We start from the raw sequence: 18,769 nt of genomic DNA, 5'->3' as shown, positions 1-18,769 counted from the left end.
ACCTTTGCCATTTCCAACAGGAAGGCACCAAACCAACCTTTCCCGTACCCATTCATTTCGATGTAAGGAGGGCAAAATATTCCCCAAGCAGAATGTCTTGGAGAATGATGATTCTGACCACTTGTTCCACAGCACCACTGCTCTGTGCTGTATGACCCCAGAACTGTGCTAGTGGCTGCCCTTCAGATGGCATTGCTAATGCTTTGGGAAAGGGCAGATTTCACTCCCAGCTCCACTGCCCTGGCGGCAGCAGCTGAGCTCTCCAGGCACTCAGTTACAAGCTAGGCAATATTTTTGCAGAAATCATAAAAGCAGAATAAATCAGGACGTGTTGAGGCACAAGGACTCCTACAGGTCTTCAAGCAGCAGCACTAAGCTATTTTAGGTCCCCGCAGTAAAGACAGCAGTGCCAATGCTGGGAACAGAAATAATTCCATGCCTGGTCTGCAAGAGACTTCAGACTATTTATAAAACTGCCATCTTTAAAGATGTTCTATCAGCCAGTGTGAAAGCAGCCACGGTGCTGAGTGCTTATAGTGAATCTTACATTGAATCCTGCTTTTGTATCTTGTAGGAGTTCATTTAATTTTGAGCAACTGAGTATCTTCAGCTCAGTTTGTCCCGGTGTAATTGCCTCAATATCAGTGCTGTTTCAGTGACAGCTCTTCTCAGTTTGTTGCTTCACACAACTGATTACAAAAGATTTATTGATGCTTTGAACTGTTATTTTTTTCAATAGTTGTGCAGGTTGAAAGCGCTGAAAATCAAGTAAAATTTGGTTCTCTAAGAGGACGTACTTGTTAAACCTGAATTAAGTGAGTACATTTTCACTGGAGAGGTGCCCTCAATTCCTATAAGCTGAACGCTCACTACGACACACAGAGAACCATACTTCTGCCCTGATTTGACTCCAGCCTTTTTTCCCCCAGCAGTTACTGCTCACAGGCTTCCTGGGGCAGCTGCCCTCTCTGTGCTGACCAGCTCTCCCACCAGCCTGAGCCAAGGCCTTTTGGGGCTGACTTCCACCCTCTGACTCAGCCCCCCTGCCCATGTCTCCCAGACTTCTGTGACAGTGGAAATTATTCAACCTCTAACTGTCCTATTAAATTTCAGCTGGTCTTGGCTACCAGCCTGCTTCGAGGGTTGCCTTGTCAGGATGCTTATTTACCTTCACCAAAACACCAGAAGTAGTTTAAACTGAAAACATACCAGTTAGGAGTTTCATGCAAAACATTCAAACAGTCTAAATGAAAAGAATGATTTAGAAGAAAAATACAGAGCTCTGCTGCAATTCAGCGCGCCTCTGCCATCAATAAAAGATACAGCTAGTCACTTCATTCAAAACAAAACTCGCAGTCTTTCAAAATACCCTCCCTGATCAGACCACCAAAGCACTCAGCTTCTCTTTTCTGCTCACCAAATATTTTTATGATTTTCCACAAGAAACAGCCAGGCAAAACGGTAATAAGCACTGAGAGCATGGGAGTACATCATGTCTCCAGACACCGTGAAAATAAAATAAATCACTAGAGAAACACAATTTTATATGGCTTGTTTTTTAAATCGTGCTTTTTTCTATAAGGCAGTGATGAACAGAAGCGTGAACCAAAGCAAGGAGCAAACAGCTACTCCTGCTTAGATCTTGGAGCACCGTTATTATCAGGAGAAAGCAATATTCAAAAGCAGCCAAGAGGTTTAGGAGCACCAGCAACGGTTGTTAGAAACCCTTCCCCTTTAAGATCAGAATATCAACATTAGAGGCTGCATCTATTAATAAATAACATGCACCATTTTAACAATGAGGGCAATTAATCACCGCGGTATCTTATCTAGGGATGAACAAGGTTCCTGTGACAGTCTTTAAATCAAGACTTGGTGCATGTCTGCTTGTCACGCCGCGATGCAAAGCAGAGACACGCGAGATCCTCAGCCCACCTTGCTCACACTCTGACATGAGTCCAGTACAAATTATTAGGCCAAATTATCCAGCCTGTTGCTAGGGTAATTTAGAGCGGACTGCTCAGTCCTCAGCAGCACATTTAAAGCTAGCCTGAGCATCTTTACTCCTCCCTCAGGTCTGTGGTTCAGATGTAGCCCTTCCTATAGGAAGCAATGAAGCTGAGAGCCTCGGGTGAAGTGGGTAGCCTGTACCACTGCATGCCCTGGGGTTAGATGCACATGGAAGGCAGCGCCAGCACTTCATGCCTTACCAACCTCCATCCCAAGCAGAGCGTCAGCCACTGCCTAGGAGGATCCCGTGTGCTTTCCCCATAAGGCAGTATAGAATCTTACTGCAGTATCTGTTTTCATCTGGATATTCCTCCCATCCTCCCCTACATTCTCTCTCTTTCAGTGCTTGTCCTTGGCTACCCTTACAGGCCTGCATGACACAGCTTCTGCCTCTGTGCAGAGGTCTGAGCTCAGGAGCCACACCGAGCTGGTGAAGCAGGAGCTTCAGGAGTGGGAACATTTCAATCCCACTTTATGATTTGCCACCAGAAATCCAGGCACACACTGAAATGCTGCCCGTGCATTACAGCAGTGTCTTCTATAAGAAAACATGGACTTCTGCCACTAGACAGACACAGAACCTAGTAAGCTATTCCCCGCATTCTTCTATCCCCCTGGGCACCCTGTGTAAGGGAAGCCATTGATGCTTGCCATCAGATAGACACACAGGCCAGTAATAAAGTACCCATGATTCACTGCATTTTTATTCCTTAGGGTGCTTCTGAAGAGGGAGCTACTGATTTCTTACTTATGTTTAAATGATTTGTGAAGGGGAAAAAAAATCTATTTTATAGCCCACGCCGTCAGCCATGGGGGAAGCTGTTTTCTGTGAGTTCTGTATTTCACTTGATAGATAGCTCTCCTCTAATTATTTATCTTTACTTTGGTTGTTTTTAGGAAGCTCAAGTTTTCCCTAATCTTGTCATTTCGATCGGTTAAAAGTTGCTGTCTATTGGGCTAAACATCAAAGCCCTCCCAGTCTCTGCACTTACTTATTTCAGTGGGAGATTTCCCACCGCAGAGGACAGGATCTTCAATGCCTCATCATTTATAACACAGTATCCCCCTCCCGTCCATGCAGTTACCCTAAGGATCACATAGAAAGCAAAAGAGCTGAAAGGAAACAGACATGCCATGCAGTTTTCCCAAAGCCACACAGAGAACCCAGCAGAGCCAGGCAGAACCCAGACTGTCCAAGCTCCAGCCCCATGCCCTGCTCTGTGGATGCACTGCCCCTGAGCTTTCCAGCCTCTGATGGGGCACAGAGAGCTGCTGGGCTCAGAGCAGCCCCAACCCGCGTGGTGCTGGGGCAGGCTACAGCCAGTATCATCATCATCTGCACCCAGGAGCATACGGCATGTTCTGCCCATAGCCAAGGGTCTGGGCACCACAGAGATGGACGCAGCTCAGCAGCCTAAACAAAGGCAGCGGTCTCCACATTCTGCCAGCAAGGGGAATCCTATTCCCAAGACAGACTGGAGCCACATCATTGCATAATGTTTTAGAAAGCACATCACCTCCTGGAACTCCCACGGCACGGCCCTCACCACAGGGCATATTTGGGTGAGTGGTGTGAATATGGCCCTTCTTCACCATTTCCTTTCCATATTAGTCACATTTAGTTCTGCTCTGCTTTCCGCCTCTGGAAGCCTAGCGTAAGCTTTGCATCTGGTCAGGGGAGAAAGCAAGCAAAGCATTTTCTGTAGGCAAGAATCCACAGCTCAAAACCACCTAATAATACGTCTCAGTTCTTCCTGACTTGGTACTGTCTGCATGGGAGAGGCCAAGGTTTGGAACAGAAAGAAGGAATTGGCCGGGACAAAAGTGCATTGGCAGAGCTCAGTGGAGGCACTCACGCAAATCCTGCCCACACTACATCTGGATCCATCCAGGGCTTTCATGATCACTGGATTTGCCAATCTTCTTTTTTCTTTTTCTTTCTTTTTTTTCTTTTTCAAAAGCAAACAATCAATAAAAAGAGAGAAAAAAATGAAGTAACAGCTTGGGCCCAGGTTTGTTGCTACTCAGAAGCTTCCCACATTGTGCTAAGGGAAGGCAAAGCAGGAAGCACACTCTTTTGGGTCCCAGTTCGCACCCAGCTCTGGGCCTCATCAGCATCTGTTCATCTGGGGAGGTTCAGAGGCTTAGATGTGGCTGGTGAGCTCTTAAAGCTGCTTGTAATGAACAAGCATCGCTCAGGGGGAGCTGGCTGGGCAGCAGCCTGTTTCTGTGCCTTTTGCTGCTGAGTCCTTCAGAACCCAGGCTGGAAGATAAAGCTGTAGCGTACGTAGGGAAGCACTCTGAACACCAGCAGTGGTGAGGCAGCTTGCAGTCTGGCAAGGGGAATGCCTCCACCAGGACCTGCACGCCTAGAACTTGCTTCCCCTGGTTAACTTTGCATCCTTTTGCAATGAAGACTTTATTTGGCTGAATTAACCCAGAGACCAACTTATGAACCACCTGCATCATCGTAGCCTTTCTTATTACCTGAAGGCAGAGTTTTATGTTTCTTCCTTTACCTTGACATCCCAGATCTACATCAGTTACCTGCTTCCCAACAGAGATAGACAAGAACTTTTTTTGGTGAAGGTGACGGCAGCACCTGGTGGGAACAAGAAATTCAACAACACCGCTTATGTCCAAGGTATTCTATAAAGAAACATTCCCCATCCTTGGGCACTGCTGCCAATTGTTTGTCATCATTTAACGTCAGTGGAAAGAGCCTCCTTTTCACAAGGCATCAACAGTTTATCTTCATGGCAACGAGACATCGCAGGAAGAAATCTTCTGAGGATTATCTCTTCTGTGCAAATTATTAACTCAGGGTTAAGATCCAGAACCATCCCTGAGACACAGAGACTGCCTGAAGCAGAGGTAGAGATTCTGGAAGGAGCAACTAAACACCTCATTAACAGAGCTTCATACCATTTAGTCTGAGTGACTGAATATTTCCAACACAATTGAAACTGTGGTTCTCTGAATTAATGTTATTTTTAATAAAAGGAGGCGTTGAGTTGCCTTGTTTGGTGCTCATTGTGGAATGCGTCTAACTTCCCTCCCAGACAGACACGGCTGAGTTTGGGTGATATTTGTGAGGCACTTGGAGAAGAAACGTGCTATATAAAATTAGAAATTAAGCCAAACCTCAGCGTTGCATTAATATGCCTGTGTGAATGCAGAGGATGAAAAGCCACCTTCCATTTGATGGCAAGGTGTCAAACTCCAGCTTTGTGTAAACTGGTGCAGGCAGTCAGTTATAACAGAGTTCTACTGACAAAGAATCTGACCTTGGTCCATTTGCCTGTATTAAAGCAACGCAACCTCCAAGTCTGAGTGTGTCAAAACTTTGTACTAAAACTGACAGCTTTGTTTTCTGGGGCCTTTTCTAAAATGGGTCTTTTTATAGCAATCATACATCGACACACGAATGGCCCTGCAACAAATGGCAGTAGGGAAAGGTCACCAGTCAGAAGCTGTTTTATAAATTACAGAGTTTTAAGAGTAAGATTTTCTCAGGTGAACGTTTTGTACACCCACCTGAAACTGCAAAGGGAGCACCTATCATTATCTAAAGAAAGAATAAGTTCCCCTTCCGTGCTAAGGAATTAATTCCATGTTCTCTCAGACTCCAGCTGTATCCCTCCCACGGTTCCGTAAATGGTACATTGTGGAAACTCACACTGTAGTGCATGAAACTGGGACGCTGCCGTCCAGCAGCATCGATTCTCTTTTGATTAAGAACTGAGCACTGCAGTAGCACTAATATCTCATGCCAGGTCCCCACTGCTATGGAGGACACGGCTAACACAGCCTTCTGCAAACAGAGCTGTGGGACCATTTTCAAAGTGGTTTCAGTGTCTCACTGGGAGATTTTTGCTGGCTAAATTAGCAAAGTTCAGAGCATACATTAGGTCTGTGACTCCAGTTAATGAGCCCTTTGTTTTATTAGATGAATGGGTAAGGAGGCTCCTTTTGGAATACACATTTTCCCAGCAGAGTAAAATATCCACCACTGAAAACAGCCATAGGCGATCCATTATTTTTTATACTACCCATCTAAGTTGCCCCTCACAAATAACGAACACTCAAAACTAAGCGCTGCTTAGAAGAATAAACGACTAACCAGATTTTATCAGTACACAAGCTAAATTCAATGATTTATGAAGAAATCTTGGTCCCGTCTAATGGAATTTTCCCAAAATAAATTCATGTAAACAACTTGCCACAAAGAGGCAGTCAGTGCTGGCTGGTATGTGTAAACAGCTTTAACAGTTGAGAATATAATCTCCTTGACTGCTGGGCAGTCTGGGGAGATTCATGCAGAGTCTCCGTTCAGAAAACCACCCTTGGCTCGGATCCCCCTGACATCATAATGCTGCCCATTGCCGTCGTCTTGAGCAAATGTTACTATCATCACAGATGGGCAGAATGATTCTGCCTCTCAAAGCCAGGACATTCATTTTTACAGTCCTCATCAGCCTCTCTCTCATCGCTGCTATTCATGGGCAGGACCAGCGGGAGGAGGTGAGAGAAATGAGAAAAATTCCAGCTCCTGAATAAATGTATCGCAGTGTACTCAGCTTCCAGCACTGAACTATCAGTGCGTCCCAGCCGTACTAACGTGCTGCAGTCACTCTCAGTGTGCTTCCACAGGAGCCTCTATTTGCACGGTCTGTAACTGCAAGGTGATGTCAGAGTTGATGAATTGGCTCGCTGATGTTAATTAGTCCTGTTAGGAGATAACACTGAGAGCAATGCCTCAAACTAATCTTTACGAGCGGTTTAAGCTGATTTGGACTGGATCCCAAACAACCCAAAGTTCAGTTCTTTCAAACTGAACAGAACCACTTTCAAAGTTTGCATCATTATCAAAAACATTCTCCTTCTCAGCCTTACTTCATCCTTAAAAGCAGCACATCGCAGCCAGCAGTTCTGTTAGGGTGAACGTGCAGGCTGGCTGAGTACAACTGCAAAAGATAGTTGGCTTTTCCTAATAACTGTTTGTAAATAGAGCATCGTTAGCAGTTTCGTGGGATGATAGCTGCAGTACAGCATGTTCTACTGCTCTGCGGAAGAAGAAATCCTGCACAACACACACAGATTTCACAGACATTAATAAGTACATTTTTTAGGCTTGTAGAACTTTCGAGGCTTTTCACAGCTAGTATTTCTGCATTAGCCTGATTTCCCAGCACGTCTGCTAGACAGATGAAGACTGATGTTTTTAGAAAGGGACTGGTGATGTTGTGTGCCTGTTCTGGGCTCCCTGACTTGAGCCAGCCCTAAGAACAGCCCGATAGTTTCAGGACTTCCAAAAATCAGCTCCTTCGAGGTGTCTCAGCATAACACCTCATCAGTCTCTCCCCAGCTCCAGCCAGTGGCAGAAGCCCTCCCCAAACACGCCTTGCTGCTGAAGTCACAGCTGGAGCAGCACGAGGTGCCAGCTCACAGACACGGGGGTTTCATCTGCGCTGTGACCAGCAATGCTGGGCGGCTGTGGGCTGCGACCTCCGCCAGGAGGTGACTGAAGTCTCTTTCCACACAGTGGGTTTTCAGAGTTGGGCAGCGCTATGGTTAGCACGCTGGATAGGAAGGCAGGACATAGTGATGCTCACAATTCTCAGCTGAATTGTAAACTCAAAACTTGGTATGTTATAGCAATACAAAAAGTTTATAATCAATACTTCTAGAATTCTTGAATTGCATCCTTTTTATCTACGTTTCGTACAGAAATCCTTTTGGAGAAATCAGCCTTTTAAAACTTTCAGTGGCCACTCCTGCAGCCCCTCCCTCTGATGGTAGTCCCAGTGACTGCTGAGCAAATGATGAACTGAGCCCTTTCGGTTTGGGTTTTGGTAAAAGCTGACGCTGCTTGGTGTGTTAACCTGACTATGTTTGACGTCTGAGGTCAGCAAGATCACTGGAAACATCCCATTGCTGATCTGAGAAGTCTCCCTGATGTCTGGCTGTTAAACTGCCCATCAGAGATGGCGCAGCCAGATGGAACCCTTCTGCGTATGGTCTCTGTGGCTGCTGCTTTGTAAACTGCTTCTTACCTGTACACACAAAGTGTTTGGCTTTGTCTAATGGCACCAAATGGAATGGCAGCAAAAACTCTACTAATAGATATACATCCAAGAACTTGGACTATTGACTGGATCTAGTGAGAAGGTCAAAGCTTCTCCAAGTTTTACTTAGGTGGCTAGGTATAGTAATGCCACTGAAAAGGGGGAAAGCAGTTTAATACGGGAAAATCACCAGGAAATGGCATATGTGAATTTTTTCATATGTGGCTTTTAATATATATCCTTCTTTTAAAAGAAAGAACTTATTTCTGTATCAATGCTGCTGCATTCTGGCTATTTAGACCAAACCCTGAGCCACTGCATATTGTCCAATTTCATTTCAACCCAACAAGTAGAGCAGCCGCTGGGAGCTCCAGAATAATGCATATTTTGAAAGTCTTAACACACAACAGAAAATGCACTGAATTTTATTCCCTCCCCATTTGCCTCCTGATGTTTGAGTCCTTAAGGGAAGCCTGGATCAGGTAATTAAAGCTTTTTCCCCATACATACAAGAGCTTTTCAAAGTGAAAGCGGAGGTTCTTGTGCATCCACGTGAGACAGGACTCGAGGCTCTACACATGGCATCAACGTCCAATAGCACATCATCTACCAACACTGCACTACTTTCAGCTGGCTGGTGGTGGTTTACACCAGGCAGGGTGGTGGTCCCTCGACTCTGCCCAGCACCCACTGCATGTCTGTGCTGATGCTCCTGGGGCACAGGCTGGGCCCAGGGACACCCACACGTGTGACGATGCAGGCAGTCGGCAGCCGCAGCCTGCAGAGCGGAGCGCCCCGCGGGTGGTGATGGCGGCCACAGAGTGTCGCTGTGACCCCAAATTTTGGAGCTGGTGACTTCCTCCCATAGCATCGGGCACGTGAGAGCAAAAACTGCCCCTTAAATAGAAAAATACATGCATTTATCTGGTCTCATCTCTTTGGCTTTCCTTTAAATTGCCCAACTTTTTCTCCCCTGGCCTCCCCTCCTCTTTTCTCTTGGGAACCAGGATTCCTAAGCTCAGCTTGGAACCAAAGTTCAGATTTTTTGGCAGCGCAAAGGGACTCAAATGAGAGCTAAATTAAACCTTTTCAAAACTTCCCTAGCCGGCCGGGTAGCAGACAAGAGGCGCATTCCGGGGCTGTGTGGGAGATCCGAGCACCGAGGCAGACAGCAGAGGCAGAGGTGATGCTTTAGGCTGCCATGGAGGTGCCGGTCCGTCTGCACTGGCCCAGTAACAGCCCACACCGGGGTCAGTGCTACTGTCCCCACTAAAGTAAATCCCTCCCAGACACCCTCCTGGCCAGGCATGACGCTTTGCTGATCCCAAGATGGCCCGGCACACTGGGATTGGGGTGTTCAGCACCACAGAGGTTTGGCACAGACTTCAGTGAGCAGAAGCAAGAGCCCTTCTCAGAAAGGCTGCAGTTTGTGCCTGGGGACAACACAGGGCCACACAGAGGGACCCAAGAGAAGCAGACTGCCCTCATCTTTCCCTGGTGCTCTGGTAAGGACTGCTCAGAATGCATGCAGAAAACAAAGGGGAGGTTTCCCATTGGCTTTATGGACGATGACATCCTCCTGCCATCTCTTTCTTCACCTTTTAAAAGCAGCTTTGAATCAGGGCTTAGAAGCACCTCCACCAAACCTGGGGTTTGAAGAAAAACAGGAACGAACCCTGTTCCTATCACTGCACTGAACGCCTGTGAGGATGCTGAGAGAACTTCAGTTTGGGGGAATTGTACATTTTGTTACGATTTCATATGAGCAGGATATTTATTTGGAAAATGTAGGAAGTAACGATTTTTCTAAGCTTTAAGCCAAGACTTTTCCCCAAGATGAGACAAATAGACCAATTTCATCCTTCCCAAATCGTTCTGTACAAACTTGTTCTCTGAAGTGATTTTTTTCAGCAGTAGAATGCAAACATTCAGTACAAGATCTGGTTTCATTGTACGGGCACCAGAACCGCATTATGGCTGGGCCATTTCTGGGTGCACCGAAGGAGACTGAATTTTCATTTTCTAAGTGCTTTTCAATGGATGCTGAGGAAGAATCACCATTCCTGGTCCCTAAGCACAAGCCAGATGAGCGTCCAAAGTCTTTGTGCAGCCCAGTTTCAGAGCAGGCAGAGGTACTGAACTAGGACTCGCTGGGTCTATGATTCTATGGCAACATCACAACCTCTGCAAAACTGTATGGTTTGTTCCCAGAACCATAAATCTAGCCTGGCATCATTGGAAACTCCGTGCTGGGGAGCTTGGTTTAATTTCAGATTTACTGCTGTAACCAAAACTGAACAGAATCAGCCCAAGCCTGAGTCTCCTACCTGAACCTGTGACTCGTGGAGTGAAAGCTGCCTGCATTTCCTGGTACTTACTCATTCCTACTGGATCAGAAACATCACAATCATTTCTGCCTTGGCTTCCAGTAAAACTGGAGCTGGAGCTGTTGCTCGAGACCAAATCCCGAGTCTGTTGGCAGATGATGAAGGAATCGTGCAGTATACCAATCTTTGTTGAATTGTCTCATGTCCTCATGTAGATGAAAGATTGCAGTGTCAGGCAGTGACTGAGCTATCCCTTCTGTCAACATGAATTTCTACTGCATGATTCAGTATTTTCCTGATGGTTCCTAACAAAGTCAAAAAGGGCCAAAAGATATGCCAAAATAATGGCTGACCCCCGGCCCCGTGGAAATGTCATCCCTCATCTGTAAGGATTAAGATTCCATCCACTACTGGGCCATTAAGTGAGTAAAAATGGATTTACTTATTTGTCTCAATTAATCTAGCAAGACTTATTACTGAAGTAACAGTCAGCTCCACTTGTCATCACTGACATCTTTACTCTTGGGGTATGCAAAAACTAAACAGGCGCTGTACCCTGATCAGTAGGTCCCAAAGTAAAGAGAGCCAAGAAGCCTGCTGGTTAAAACTGGCACCTCACTGCTTTGTCTAAAGGCCACCTAAAATTTTTAACCACAATTTAAAATCCAGATGTTTGAATCTTACTGCATTTCAAGTAGACAGTCGAACTGTCTGCTGTAATGTATCTAAAAAGTTCATACCTTCCACTGGAGAAAGCACTGGCCAACCTCTTAAGATAAGAATCGAATTATATGTTTAAAATGACATTTAGAGGCCTCAGTACTTTTCATATTTGCTCTCAGATCTTGAGCTGGCATCTGTTTCTCTTTTTAGTGAAGAAACTGAAAGACTATTTACATATTCTTAGGAGTATATCTCCAATTAAATCTTTTTCAGAACTGCCCTTCAACATCTCATATTCAGCTTCTTGGCAGACAACTATCTTTTTCTTTAAGAGATTTATTTATTCAGTTGGATGGTTTTTTTGTCCTTTGCCTGGGCACTTGGAGTCTTCAGCTTCACCTTCCGGTAATTAGGAAAATGATCCTGCTGAGAAGTTTTAGAGCTCTGATTCAAAACGTACCCACCTTTTTAGTGACGTGCCTTCCTTTAGCCATCACCTAACACAGTCTGCATCACAGTAAATTCCATCAGGGATTTAGCAATTTACATTATTGTCAAAGACCAACATCCAAAAGGAGAGACCACGTCATTGAATGACAAATGAGACTTCTACATTTATCATTCAATGAGAACAGGAGGTGTGTGAAGAAGACAAGAGCAACAAGGGAAATACAGACCTGCTGAATACTTCCAGAAGTTGTGAGACAGTCCTTCTATAAACAGTGCCTTCTTTCCAAGGGATGTGTAGGCACTTCTTTTACCCGCAGGCTGTAGGTAGGTATGTCAGCATAAACAAAGTGATTACGTTAGACATCAGCTCAGCATCATAGAACTGTCTAGGAAGAGTAGGGAGATGGCAGAGTACCTCAGACTCCTCACAAGAGACTCTGCCAGCACCCCGTGAGGAACAGAGCAGTGCAGGTTCCTCCCCTTGCAGCATTGCTGCTCACATCAGTGCAGGCAATGCTCACTGCTTCTGTCCTCAGCAGCACCACTGCACAGCTCAGTGACCTCCTGAGTTATTCCTGTGTGCAGCACTGGAATCCAGTTAACCAGAAATAGTATTTAGATTTAGTATCCAAACTTAAGATTAGTACATAGGAGCAGGCTTTAGTCTGTTAGATCTAGATTGCATTTCCTTGTTATAGTAAAGGATAAGTCCAAACCTACTGTGAGTGAAACCCTGCTGGCACCCAGCCTAGTGACCCACACTCCTGCAGTGGGATGCAGAGGATGCATTGGCCACCAGTGCAGATGCAGCTGGGGATGGGGTGTGGTTCTCACACTGCGATAACCCACGGCTGCACCACGCAGTTCAGTGCCAAGACTCAACACAACGGCGGCCGGGTGTCAACCTGGGTGTATATTATTCTACTGAAATTAAAGCTTTTGAAATAGGAGCTTATTGTTTTTAATAACTTCAGTTATATAATTCCTCTCTCATGTTAGTGCTTCAATAAACATTTCTCATGTTAAATTTTACTCCAGACCTTTCCTTGCCAGTTTTGGGCTCAGGACTGATATATTGGAATAATCCTCTTCGTTTTAAGTCCCACAGACACTGTGCTGTTCACATGATGTCATTCTGTGTATATTCCTTCATTTACTACTGGTGAGTCATTATCATCGTAGCTAATAGAAAGAGGATTATCTCTTTATTAAGCCAAAGGCATGGCATGTTGTTGGTAATGCTGTGCCTCCTTGGCTTTTAACCCTTTCGGTCACGAGTCAGGGTTTTCAGCACGGGCTGCAGCCAGTGGCAGGACAAAGATGCTGCTACAGCTCGTGGTCAAGTGGTTGGGGCCAGGAAGGTGCACTTTGAGGCAGCCACAGACCTCGCGTGGCCTTTGTTACACTGCCTGGAACCAAAGCAGCAAAGACGTCTCAGTCTTTGTGAGTCTGGATCTCAGTCTCTGACATCCTTTTTTTTCTCTTTTAATTAATAAAATTAATCTTTATCTCAAGAGCAGCGCTGTGATTATTCGCAGAGGCGGCAGCAGAGCTCATAGTGAGGCTCTGTTCAACATAGATGAGGCAATCAGTGCTGTGACAGACAGACGGTGAGGCGGTGGAAGATGATGTACAAACGCTACCATATGGCTGAGGAAGGCCAATATTGTCACAATAATCTTCTGTAGGGAGCAGCTCCCATGCAACACAAGCTGTTTTTCACACAGCGCATCAACTGGAAAAAGGAAAAAATGGCTGCATTTGACACAGAACTGGTCAGAAACCCAAATTTCTTCCTTATAGGAGTCTTCAATACTTAAAATGTTTGAATTCTAAATGGAAAAGATGATTTTTTTCCCGGGAATCAAGATTCTTGATGAAATTTCCCCTCAATCAAGCTGAGATGCTCCTTTTTATTTCTCATGGCGAATTCTGCCAAAGCGATGTCCTCCCTGGAGAAGCATTTCGACGTTAGCAAAACCGCATTTATCAGCAGAAAGCTGCTCTGCCAAGAAACATTTCAAAGAGCTCTCTAATTTAAACAGTGATTGCTGCTGTGATAGAAACAAAAGCTGTCCATTTGCACCATTGCAAGAACGATTCCAGAAAGCAGCTCCTAGAGCTGTGATATCTCTTTACGGCAATCTGAATGTCTCCGTGAGTGGCTGGTAAGAAAGCATTACAACAGCCTGCCATCAATCGTGGCTTTCTCTGTTTTAAAGCAAAGGATGCCAAGTCAGCCAGCACCTAAGAGGAAACAGCAGCGGCGGGTAGGCTGCACAAGATGGAATGAAATCTTACTGGTGCATTTCCTCCTCTTATCTACCCTGTCACCCATTATCAGGCGGTGGATTATAATAATGAACACAAGGTTGAAACACAATTATCCACAGACGTATCTGAGGACTCCCAAATCTGCTAACGTTACTAACAAGCAGAGTTACCCGCTGCAGGACACTTCAGAACTCCAGACAGAGGCTTAACTGCTAATGAAACCAAAATCTCAGCTCCAGGGATACATTTCAAGCTTCTTGTGGCTTAAACCTGGAAGACAATACATCACGGAAACCTTTAAGAATTACCTAAAGAACAAATAATGTTGGTAAGCTGCCATAATGAAATCTTGATGTCATGTCTGAGGGGTCTAAGAAATCAATGCATTCCCAGTGGAATTACTCCTAGTGTTTTTGCGAAGGCATGTCAAAATCCACCACTGAAATACTGTGGCAGTAGCATCCGAACCAGAGTACTCATTCCTTCAGCAGGATGGAACAAGCTTCCAGATTCACAGTTCTAGCAGTATTTTAGTGACCAGAAACAATCCGGTACTGAGCAAGTAACTAACTTTAAAGATGCATGTCCTCGAGATGCTGCTGCTTGGGAAATGAGGAGCTGGGAAATCCAAGTGTACAGCTTGCTTTTGTAACATGTTTCCTTTGTGACTGTGGATCGGCCTTTCCTCAGGCAGAAAACATACATTTAAAAATGCTATTGAAGTCATTTTGCTATCATATTTTTTAGTGTTATGACACTAGGAAGAGGTGCTTATTTTGGAATAAAAGTGCCTTTTCTGTTAAGCAGGTAAATGCCAAATCAAAAGCGCATATGCTGAGTAGGAAAGAATGGAGAAAACAAGGCATTCTTATTCCAAAAGAATTATCCAGGCAGATCAGAAATGGGATCACTGCAGTGGCAGAGACAAGCTTTGAGTCAGGCAGACAAGCTTTACAAGACACCTTGGGCCCAGGCCACAAAATACCTTGAGGATTAGGGTCCAGACCTTGAACTTGACTTGATACTCTTGGAAAGCTGGGGCAGAGACCAAAGGACAATTTGGTATTCTCATTGCAGCCGTTGCTGAGGAAGTGCATTACAGACAATGGGATCGACAACAAAGTCTCTGTCCTTCAGCACTCTGTCTGTACAGCAGGGACATGCAGCGGGGATCATACATACTACACATACAACTGCACCTTACGAAAGCCTTTTGTCAGTCATTTCCCTTTAGGTTGGAAATACCTAAAGACTGAACAAGACGCTTTATGTCTTATGGGAACATTTGTAATAGATAGAAATGTACTGTGAATAAACTAACTCAACAGATGCTTTGTTTTCTTTAAGAGATCAACTGTGCTGTACTGAAGAAACACCACACTTCACCATGACTGCAGAAATCAGCCTCCAGGAGCTGTATCTCCACCCCTAATTTCATATGTAAGTGTGGAGATTTGTGTGAACGTTACAGAACGTGTAAGCTGATGTTGTGCATGTGATGTTGTTCCACATAGGCTTACCCGGACCTGAGGCACTCCCCACTAGAGGGGGAAGAAGAGCAACTGCTTTGGCTGAACTCATGAAACATAACAAAATCAAAACCACAGTCAGGAGAGTAACATACAATTCTAAATGGAACTTGAAAACTTGAGAAGTCATTTAAGGGAACCACATTAAATGCTAAAATGTTTAATGGGACCCATGTGTCTCAGGCAGAGAAAGAGAGTGAGAGATATGTAACAGAGGAAATCAAGGAGACAATATGTCTGTGCAACTTGTTCTAATTAGGGGCACAGTGCTGGTGAGGATCATTCATTATAATTTAGTTAAATCTTTAGCATGGCAAAAGCACCTCTGTATGGTGGTATAAAACAAAAGACCTCCAGTCGTAAACCAAGTTAAGGCCCATAGAACAGAGGTTAATTTCAGTCATTTGTGAATGCTAAAGGCAGTACATCACATGAATGCCAGCACTTCTTTATTACGGCGGAGCTGTGCTCCAGCTAGCAGATGTCTGCAAATTTGGCATGTGGGGGGTGGTACCGGGAGGGCAGTGCCGCATTGTCTCCAACTTGTCTGTCGCTGAGCTGAGCAGATCTGTCTGTTTCTTTTAGCAGGGGTGGGAAAGGAGTTCAAAGAAAGAATCGAAACAATCCATCCATCCAAGCTTTGGAATATCTGAACTGCACCCAAATATCACCAAGCACTTCCCAATCTCTGCTTTGAAACAAGAGAACAGACGATGATTTGCAGCAGTTTGGGATGATTTACTCACACACAGCTTGTGTAACACTTACTGCAGCGTTACTTGAAAACTTATAAAGCATCCATCTGAGGGCTGAGCGGGGTCAGGTTCAGGTTTGTGACAGCAGCGTGCGTGGCTGTGAGGCAGAGCTGCAGGAACAGCTTCGGTTGCATTTCCTCAGTGCAAATTAAGGGCACGGCAGACCCAACTCCTGTTGCATTTGCCATTGTATATTTTAGGAGTAATTCTCCTTAAATATGGGTCAGATTCTTTGCTGGTGTAAAGCAGCTGAGCCGCCTGCATTCCAGTGCAGATAAACTAATTCACACCAGCTGAACGCCGGCCCAGCGGAATTACGTTGCTGTAAATCCAGTGTGAGATCAGAATGGAGTTAGCCTGGGTTAGCACTGGTGGAACTGAGAACAGAATTTAACCCACAACATTTTGACACCGTTCCAAATATTCGTAAAACCCATATTAATTTTGAGTGTAAATGTGTCAAATTCACCCTGGTGTCATACAGAGTCCAAAAAAATTACACCCTAGGGATAAATTTGGCTCTGCATATTTAATCTAAGTACACGGCATCATCCCAGCAAGGAAAGCAAATGAGCAATAAACATAAGTTTGCTGTTGGATGTTGTCTCCTTACTCCTCAGCTTTCTAGTACATTTTGTTTTTGGAGCTTATTTAAACGAGCAGTTTATGGTTTGATCAAGTCCTAAACAGGAAACCTAAAGGGTTTATAAAACATTGAGTGTTCTCATTACAACTGACCTAAAAATCTCCAAAGTGGCAATCTTCATTTCTATTATACCTGCTGTTGCTGTGACGGGAATGTTTCCTAGTGGTTAACGCAGACGTCAGGGAGTCAGGTCTAACTCTCAGCTTTGCCACTGGCTTGTTGTGTGGGCTTGGGGGAATCATTTAAGTTCTCTGTGCTTGAGTTTACTTATATGGTGTGGGACAATTAATGATCGCCAAAGGCCTTTGGGTTCCTCAGATGAAAACAGAAGAGTTAGTGTTCAGAAGTATGACAGGAATGCCCTCCCCTTTTCTATGTGACATTAGGGTAACACTCTAATCAAATTACACCATAAAATAGCCATAATAAACATTACAGTACCATAAAAACAACAATATTACTACTAAGACATAAAGATAATAATACCGAGTTATTTATAAAGCTGCTCATTACGATGTTGCCAAGCACCTTAAACAAATCAGAGTGCATCTGGGACCCGAACTGCTTTTGATGCAAGTGGAACTTCACTGAATTCCTGGGAATCCACGCTCAGGCAATGCCAAGCACTGTGACACCACTCAAGTCTCAGGGAACTCTTTCACAAGAATTCTGGCCACTTACACAGCTTCTTTTTAGATACCAGCAGTAGCAATTACAAAGGATACTGAAAAAAAGAGACTGGAAACCTACAAGCATTTCCCGTTCTTGACTCTAAAGCTCCCAACTTTTGCAGTACAGTTGGTGGGTGGTGCTTCACGTCTTTCAAATGCACTGAGTATTTTTTTTTTCTTGCATTTATCTTATTGTGAGATGGTGAGGCCCCTCTTTGTAGAGACAGAAGAATGGCAAAAAATGGAAAGAATCAAGGTTACCAGCTCACAATGCAGGTCTCAGCAATTCATCCCTTTCCCAGCTCCTCCCAGTACAAGGTTACCAGCTTGACCTGGCAGCACCTGGTCAGGACGGGAAGCCCAGAACAAACTGGGCAGACCCAGATTCTGGTCCAGAAAGAAAGAAAAATGTGAAGGGGAGGGATGATGTGTCCTAAACCAAACCGATGTGAGTAAAGACAATAACGGCTCAATGTAAGAATATTAACATTCAAAACTGCTTGAGTGAGAGGATCTGCACCACCCAGGAACAAATGCTGTGTTTTCCGACGTACAAAAGGACATAAGTAACATTTTCCATCTTGGCTGCTCACAGTGAGATCTCAGTCAGTATTCAAAGCAACCCAGTTTCCAAAACATCTCAGAGGACACGAATCCTTGTGGAAATCACAGCAGTCACTAAAAACAGGTCGGTACCAAGTCTGATGCCCAGTGACAGTGAGCACCTATTCTTCAATGCCAGCCTCTGGAGCTGGATGTGTGAGCACAAAGCACAGGTTCCCAATCTCTCCTTTTGTGATGCTGGAGAATACGTGAAAAAAAAACAAAACAGTGTGGTCAAGCTAAGTTTCATCCCAGCTAAATACCATATGTATTAGTAAGAGCTTGCTTTCTCATGATGTTTGGAAGCAATTTACAAGGATGTACAAAAAGTGAGGTACAAGGAAATGTTATGATTTAACCATTTTTAGACAGCCTGAAAGTACCAGAAATGGACAAAGAGCTTCATCTACCAATCACATGCTCAATCCAGAGACAACTGACACTGCCATCATCCCATCAGCCTACACTATCTTCTGACCATCATCATTTTGGGGCTGGTAGCATAAAGCTGTACTGTTAACCACACAGTAAGACACAACGGTTCCATCTGCCAGTTACAAGCTTTGGCAAGATTCTGAACCCAGAGCAGACAGCACTGTCTATGGGACAGCCACTGCTGCTGGATCCCAAATTGTTGGGCCAATGGGCCTGAAGGACGTGCAAGCTTTCTGCATGAGAAGCGGGGCTGTGTGGTGTGCACTGTGAGGAAGGCAGAGTCAAAACTGCCAGCTCTGACTCTGCTGAGGACTCGCTGTGTGAGCCGAGGCAATGCT

The sequence above is a fragment of the Excalfactoria chinensis genome, chromosome 17 (assembly GCF_039878825.1).
Source record: "Excalfactoria chinensis isolate bCotChi1 chromosome 17, bCotChi1.hap2, whole genome shotgun sequence".
Classification (NCBI taxonomy): domain Eukaryota; kingdom Metazoa; phylum Chordata; class Aves; order Galliformes; family Phasianidae; genus Excalfactoria; species Excalfactoria chinensis.
The sequence above is the reverse complement of the archived record's forward strand: the minus strand, read 5'-3'. Positions refer to the sequence as shown.